The 8,751-nt window shown below is 41.6% G+C and overlaps 1 pseudogene; it reads left to right on the top strand.

Moving 5' to 3' along the window:
* Positions 1–334: 334 nt before the first annotated feature.
* On the top strand, positions 335–2,094 carry LOC115817193 (uncharacterized; annotated as a pseudogene).
* Positions 2,095–8,751: the final 6,657 nt, after the last annotated feature.

The raw sequence follows: 8,751 nt of genomic DNA, 5'->3' as shown, positions 1-8,751 counted from the left end.
TACTGTTCAGTTAGATTATTTAATTCATTAACATATTATTTGCCTTGAGTAAAAAAGTCAAACAGCAGTGATTATTAGGTGAAAAAGCACTTTTCATTGCTAGAATTCTAGACCTTTGACAACTTATGGCTCAAAACTGGAAATGAGGTGTCATGATAGTTGAAAAATAATAATACAAAATAAGCTTGCACAGGGAAAGAACACAAATTATTTATCATTTGGACACTGAAAAGTGACATGTTTTCAAATATTTTGCTATCAAACAACAGTGAAATTGTTTCCTATGCCCAGACCCAGGTTCACAAAAAGAGACCAATCATTGCACATCTGATAATGCACCATCTCTGTGACCCTATTCGCCTTGGCAATGAACACGATTGTGAAGTCTGCAGACCCATATTGCCAGGGCCCTCGGACCCAGTCAGGGAGGGACAGCCTCTGATCATGGATTTCATGGATGTGCCAGGATACAGGTGGATCCTTCAAGGGCTAGAGAAACTTATCTGGTGGGCTCGGATGAGCTTCAAGCCAGCCAAGTCAAGATCACTCATGCTGAAGAAGGGCCGAGTCAAAGACAGGTTCTGCTTCAACATCGAAGGGTCACTGATCCCAACCATCTCAGAGAGGCCAGTGAAGAGCCTGGACAAGGTCTTCAACAGCAGCCTCAAGGACTCCACAACTGTTCAGTCAATCTGCCAGGAACTGGACAGCTGGCTGAGATCAGTCAACCAGTCGGGGCTTCCAGGCAAGTTCAAGGCATGGATATACCAGCATGGTATATTGCCAAGGATACATTGGCCGCTACTTGTCTACGAAGTCTCCATCTCCACTGTAGAGACCTTGTAGAGGACGGTCAGTGGCTGTCTCCAGAGATGGCTGGGGTTGCCCTGTAGCCTTGGCAACATCGCCCTCTATGGTAACAACACAAAGCTCCGGTTGTCCTTGAAGTCTCCGGAAGAGGAGCTCAAGGTGACACAGACAAGAGAGATGCTGATATACAGAGACTCTAGGGACCCAAAGGTGGCCCAGGCATGAGTGGGGGTGAAGACAGAAAGGAAGTGGAGAGCCAAGGTCGCTGTGCTTGAAGCGGAGTCACGACTGCACTACAGAGCTCTGGTGGTAGCAGTGACCCATGGGAGAGCAGGCTTGGGTTTTTTTACAATGCCACAGTACGAGGAAGGCAAGGGGAAGGAGAAACAAAGGTGGATTCAGGAAGAGGTGAGGGCTGCAGTGGAGGAAGGCAGGTCAAGCAGAGCTGCTGGTATGAGTCAGCAGGGGGGCAGGACAAGATGGGAGCAAGCCATGGACCGGAAAGTGACATGGACGTGGATCTCTGGCAAGCAGAGCCACACTGCATTACCCTCCTAATTAGGGCGGTGTACAGCATCTTGCCTGGCCCAGCGAACCTCTTCAGCTGGGGCAAGGTGGAGACTCTGTCCACCGGGTTCAGCAAGAGGGACGTTGGAGCACATAACGAGCTCCTGCCCAAAAGCGCTCAGCCAGGACCGATACACGTGGCGTCATAACCAGGTGCTGAAACCCATTGCAGAAGCCATCAGCAAAGGAATCAGTAGCAGCAGCCGAGCGTGCACCATAACCCGCTCAATTGCTTCTATCAAGGCAGGAGAGCAGCCATGGATAGGACTTAAGAAGGAAGCAGGGATCCTGGCGACCGCCCAGGACTGGCAGCTCTTGGTGGATCTGGAGAGGCAGCTGAGTTTCCCCCGCCACATTGTCAGTACTACCCTGAGGCCAGATATGCTTCTGGTCTGAGAGAGCACCAAAAACATCATCGTGGAGCTGACAGTGCCGTGGGAGGACCATATAGAGGAGGCTCATGAATGAAAGAGGACCAGGTATGAACAGCTGGTCATCGACTGCCACATGCAGGGCTGGAGGGCAAGATGCATGCCCATTGAGGTAGGCTGGAGAGGTTTCATGGGGCACTCACTCCACAAAGCCTTAACTCCACTGGGCATTACAGAGGTAGCAAGGAAAAGAGCCATCAAGAACACCACCGGAGCAGCCGAGAAAGTTTTGAGGTGGCTCTGGATCCAGAGAGGAGATCCATGGGGACAAGCAAGTGCCACCTGAACACAAGCCGTGGCCTGATCAACCACGGCTGGGTCGCCTGGGCGAGGGTGCGTGATGTTGAAAGACCCGAAACACCCAATGGCCCAAGGTAACATTACTGATGATGTGTTCAGATGCATCAGGGGATGTATTTGCAGAACCAAGAAGAAGGAACATGTAAATGTAATATTGGTTTATGGTTCTTATAAACCCAGCAATAAACATGTATAACCATAAACATCACTGAAAAGAAAATCATTTTAAAACTAGCATTCAGTTCCTGATCCACACAAACCAATAAACTGAGTGTTACGTCCCAGATAGTGAGTTGGATCTAGGAGTATGACGTGTGCCGCACGTAACACCCCCACCCATAAGAACAAACTTGCCCCGCAACATCACATAAAACACACCAAGTGCGTACACAAAAACAAACACACACGACACAAGTGGCTTAGACACGAGACAAAGCGTCAGCTATCACATTCTCACAGCCGCGCTTGTAGTGGATTTAAGTTATAATTTTGCGCAATCAGTGACCAACGCATAAGGCGCTGGTTCTGATTTTGCATTGTTACATGCAGCGTATTTGTGTGTGTGCGTCTTGTCGCATCCTGTGTCTTGATTTTTTTCTCTCTCTCTCTCTCTCTCTCTCTCTCCTCTCCCCTGTCACCTGATGCAGGGATCCAGAGGTGGCGCGAAACAGCTGCCACTCCCCACCTGGCCTGGTGTTGTGTCCCACCTCCATGTTCCCAGCCAGCCAACCAAAGATGGAGTGCCCCTCGTCGGATGGCCAACCGGAGATGGGGCGCAGAAATTTAAAGATGCTGGTTTTTAACTGTTGGGAGATTTTCGGTCTCGTTTGCATTCGCTCTTGTGCTCTGTTGTGTTGTAACTACTCGCTGTGTATAATGTTTGACTTTTGTTATTGTTTGACTACGGTTTTGGATTACGGATTGGCTTTGTTTGTTTTCGACTGGCGTGGGGAGAGGAACAGGTAAGAGGGGGATCCCCGCGCTAGGAGTTAACTGTGTACAGGGGTGAGGCTAGAGGCGGGTCCCACTATTGTATTGTTTTGGTAGTCAGTGAGTGTAGTTAGGTTTATTTTGGCTCTGCCACCTTTCTGTTTTTCGTAGTTAGGTGTGTGTTTCCGGTAGGCATTTAGGGTGGTTTTTGTTCTATTTTGTTCATTCCTTTGGCACCGTCTATCGTTCTCTCCCCTCTCCGTGTTCGTTTGTAAACATTTCTGTATATATATATATATATATATATATATATATATATATATATATATATTCTTGTAAATATCCCTTTGTTCACTTTGTAAATATCTTCAATACGTTGCACTTTTTTTGTTGTACATTGCTCCCATGTCCGTGTGTTTTTTCCTCCTCGCACCGTCCCAGCCCGACACTGGTGGTGGGTTTCTTTATGCTAAGAGAGAGAGAGAAAAAACAAGACACAGGACACAACAAGACGCAAACACACACAAATGCGCCACACGTAACATTGAGCTCTAAAGTAATAAATGCCTGTGTGAACATTATAACCCCCACCACCATCCGCCCTAAATGGAGGACGCTGAACAGACAGAATATAAACAAACAGAAAAATCATCACAAATAAAAACTGTTCTCTCTGAAGTACTGTAAACTGCACTGCCAGAGCTAAAGTAGACTAATCTTCTCCCGTCAAACAAACTCTGCTTCACATATTGCACGTCCTATGTCATTAGGGCCACATTTCGAGAATGATGTTGTAAGATTACAAGAATAAAGTTGTAATATTACTAGAATAAAGTCATAATTTTATGCTATGTGTTGTTTTAGAGGGGAAATTTCAGCAGCCTGCGTTAAAATGAGGAATGTAGAGCATCTTGTGAAATTATACTTTTGTACCTATTTCAGAAATAACAAAATATTTAATATTTTAGCACATCATCATAAGTATCAGGACTTTGAAAAGATTATGCAAGAAACTGTGTCTATTCTGAAGGCTGAACCACATGAACTTAGAGAAAATTGCCTCCTTGTGGAGTAGGAAACGGCTGGTGGTGAAAATTATGTTTTTTCATTTGTTTGTTTTTTATTTTTTATTGTCTCAAAATTATGTAATATTATGATTTTCTTTTTTTTTTGCGTGAAATTACAGCTTTATTCTCATGATATTATTTTTTTCTTGAAATATTATGACTTTATTCTCATTAAATTACGACTTCTCGTAATCTCAGAATTTTCCTTTCCTCAATGTGAACCTGTTAGGCTACTCTGTTGTACAGGTTCAACAGGAAAAGACATGTAACATATTTAACTTTTTTTTTTGTCCCGAAACCCAATAATTTCTAAATATTCGTAATTTCTGAATATTCGTAAAAACACATTTGTGCTTTGGCAAATACTGTATTTGGATTTGGTTCCACCCATCCTAACTCCTGAGATGACATAGGACAGTTAGTGGCAACTGTAGACAAGCTTCAGTGAAAAGACAAGGTTATCATTGTGGGAGACGATTGTTTCATGCAATTAATGTGCATGAAAAAGAGGAAGTACATTACATTGACGTGAGCAAAAATTTTGTGTTTTGCCTGTGCATGTGTTGCAACGGTTCCACGCAATAGGACAGAAAAAAATAAGCACTTTTTATGATGTGTCATTCTGGTCTTTAGGTGTAGTCAAAGGATTATCTTTAATCTTCATCTTCATCTCTTTTTCTGTTTCAGTGAGTCCCATGTTTGAGGGGCCATCTGACAGCAAGTTTCTCAAATATAGTATAAAGCCTCTACTTCTGTAACAGCAACAGCTCAGAAACTATATGGAAGCAGCTGATTAGAATTTTTGATTGAACTGATCATTACAAATTTAGAAATAGCTTATTTACTATAACTTGTGTAATACAGACCAACCACAGCTGATTCCAGTCTCAATCAGAGACATAGCCAGGTGTTGAAGTTCTTTCAATTACATGTTCATACACAGTAAAAAGGGGACTTTTTGGAGTGAGTTTGTTCAATGTGGGTACAGAACAAAACAGAGGAGCAGAGAGAGAAAAAATAATGTCTGGACAAGGGAGAGGAAGAGGACCAGGGAGAGGAGTAGCTGTGGCTTTTTTACTTTATTTGTGTATTTGATTTTTACACGTTTGGAACCAAAGGCCATGCATGTTGGATATTTTGTTGATCACTGGCAGCAATGTAATGTTGCTAATAAAACTTTTACTGCAGCAATTCTGTCACTTACTATTTTTTTTCTACTGTACATTCTAGTTGGTTAGTTTTCACTTCAGTTAGTTTTATTTCTTGCATCTAACATTGGTTGATAAGAAGGAAAGAAATGAATGTGTGTAAATGTTGATAGTTATTCAGCTGGGTTTTGTTTGACCCTTTTAAGATTCAGAGAAGGACTTGCCAGTCTTGGGGTTCTAGAAGCTCTGCATTTGGTGGAACATTAATGGGTCCAGGGTCTGGGTCCTCAGGTAGGTCGGGCACCTCTAGCAGTGGTATGCCATGCCTGTGTGCCACATTGTGCAGGACACCACATGCCAGGACAATGCGGCAAACCTTGTCAGGGCGGTACAACAGCATGCCACCGGTCCTGTCAAGGCAGCACCACCGACTCTTTAGCTGGCCTATCGCTCTCTTAACAACTGACCGAGTGTGGCAATTGAAGTCATTTTACCTCCGCTCTCGTTGAACAATATACACAATAACTGCACGCATGATTAACTTAAGTTGATTTTAAATTAATTTAACTTTTAAATCAATTGTTTACCAAGAAGCCATCCATCGCGCACCCTGCCAGCTTCTAGCCTCATCCCAACCATGGCCAAGAAACCCAGTGGGGTAAGCACTTGTAAGGGAACAGACAATGCATGGCTCATCGCCGCGTTTCTCTCCAAAGCCAGACCCAACTCAGCACAGGGTTCCAAGAGGATAGCTCTCGGAAATCTGAAAAGGCTGATGAGTCCATCATCATCATGAGCGTGGTCTCTAAATATCCGGTCCCTTCTGATTCTTCCATTTGCAGTGCCTTCTAACAAGGCCAAAGCTGCCATTGTTATTAGGCTGTGTATTGCATCCTTTTGCACATGCTTTCTTAATTATATACACGTTGATGGGTTATTGTTTCCAGTAAAGCCCATGTGTTAATACTGTAATAATTTTGAGCAGTAATTGTTTTCATATGTGGTCCGACAAACTCGTAAACAAATTCCCTGCATAGCCTCTAGGTGTCGCCAATGGGCAAAAACCATTAGAAATGTGCATACGGCAAACATGAAGTCGGCGTGGAGTACCGCACATTCTCACGTTCATTTCACTGTAGACCCTTCCTCTGTTGATGTTCTGTACAGCTGTCTGCAAATCATACGGTTCTGACTCTGTTCTTTTATTTTGTAGGAAGAAATGTAGTGAGTACTAGTTGCAAAGTGTAACTGCTGATCTATCTATCTATCTATCTATCTATCTATCTATCTATCTATCTATCTATCTATCTATCTATATAATTTTTTTGTTTGTTTGGTTTTTTTTGGTTTTTTTGTTTAAATAACTACAAACTCGTACATTTGAACTCTGCTGTTCTTCCCTTTGATTTCAGAGCAGTTAGTTTTAAATTTTACTATTTCTGATTTACACAGATAGGACTTTCTCATGCAAACACATAAATAACCTTGGGATACTGTTCAATAACAATACCTCAATTTTATTCAAAAAGCAAGTAGTAATGTGCAGCTGACAGTTGAACTCATAAACCTAAGAGAGATTGGTTTAGCTAGTTGGTTTGGATGTCTAAAGTTTAAAGCTTCTTTCATTCTGTAGTGGAGATTGAACAGTTACCTTTAACTATGTTTGATTACTTTACACAAAAATACAAAACATTTACTAACATTTTGTCATTGTTACAGTAGTTGGTGTGCATGTGTTTGTGTGCCTGGAAGGCTTTTTTTGTCTTTCTCTTTGAGTGAAATTTCAGTATTTGTTACTATTAGTATCAATGTTTGATCAGTGTTCAAATGTGTACAAATGTTGAATAACTCAAATGTCTAGAGGATTATTTTCTGAAGTACAGATTTCAGTTTAGCAAAAATGCGGTTTTCCAGTAAGATCTCCACAAGAAACATGGATGTCATCGAAGTACAAGAAAGGTATTAAAACAATTCTAAATATTTTAGTAATGTCTGTTAATTATTTTATACACTACGAATTGTGATATCGTCAAGGGTGAGGTTAGTTCAAGCCCAGTATACCCACATGAAGAGCCTTGGTCTTATCAGAACTCAAATTATCTGGGGTTTTTTTTTTTTGGTCACACACCTGCTTCATTCAGAGTTTGCAGGCTAAGAGGAAGTATTCTGTAGCATGGTTTCCATCATTTGTCAATGGTCTTATATTCTGTAGCGTTCTGTGTAATACGTGATCCTCAATCTGTTGCTGCATGCATTCCCTTCCACTTGAGAAGACTGCTGGTCCTACATGTTGATTCCTGCCAACTGTCCACAGTTCAATGGGAGTCATATTGTGCTCTGTGCTGAGGCCATGATTGTTCCACTGATTTATAAATTCATTTAACACGCTCTTGATCCTTGGTAGAAAGACATAATGTAAGGCTCCAATGTGATTAAGATTGCTGTTTTGTAAAATCTCCTCACTTTCCATGAAAACAAACAAGTCCTTGAAATATACAGAGAGGACTTTGTTGATCTCTGCCCAAAGTCTCTCTATTCTTTGATTGTTTACACTTTGTCCAACCAGGACATTACCGCGGTGCAGTCCTCTCTGTTCAATCAAAAAGCGAGCAATATCTATGTTTTCAGATCCGCTGCATCCCCTCTCACTTGATCTTGCAGTCCAAATCTCTCCACAGCACCTCTGAAAAGTTCCAGAGCTGTTGAGGACCTACTGTTAATTGCAGCATGTCAAGAAAATGATGCATCTGCTGAAGCCGTCCACACAGCCATGCAGGACAAGACCTCAGCTGGCTATAGAACATATAGCCAGCCAGCTATTTACACATATCTTTTATAAAAAATAAAATGGCATGTAGTGCAGGCTTTTAATGGTTTTGGCATACAGAAAACATATATTTGTCTTCCATCCTACAAAGTTTGGTGAGGCTAGGAATAATACTTTTCAAGATATCAATGCCCAAATGTGGCCTCCCAGGCATTTTTTAGGCTATAAAAACAAAATACTATCAAGGGCTGGAAAAATATGAAAACATACAATTTGAACAGAAATATTCTACAGGCCCTGGTTTTGGCACTCATTCATGATATAGATAAGATTTGAACAACAGCCTTATCTGATTTGACAACAATCTTATCTGATTTGACATGGAATGACAATATATATATATATATATATATATATATATATATATATATATATATGTGTGTGTGTGTGTGTGTGTGTGTGTGTGTGTGTGTGTGTGTGTGTATGTGTGTATATATATATATATATATATATATATATATATATATATATATATATATATATATGCTCAAATCTTACAGAACAGTATTGTGGCTTGTTAGCTTGGGTAGTCACCAAGCCAATATAAAGCTATTAGCCATCCTTAAAACGTGTTGTGTTGAATCTTTGCTGGAGAGCTAACAAACTAATGCTGTCAGCAAACCAACTATGACCAATCAAGCGCTTTCTTTTGAAAAGGTCACCACAGGTTC

Source organism: Chanos chanos, chromosome 7, assembly GCF_902362185.1.
Source record: "Chanos chanos chromosome 7, fChaCha1.1, whole genome shotgun sequence".
Lineage (NCBI taxonomy): Eukaryota > Metazoa > Chordata > Actinopteri > Gonorynchiformes > Chanidae > Chanos > Chanos chanos.
This window is presented reverse-complemented; position numbering and strand designations above follow the sequence as displayed.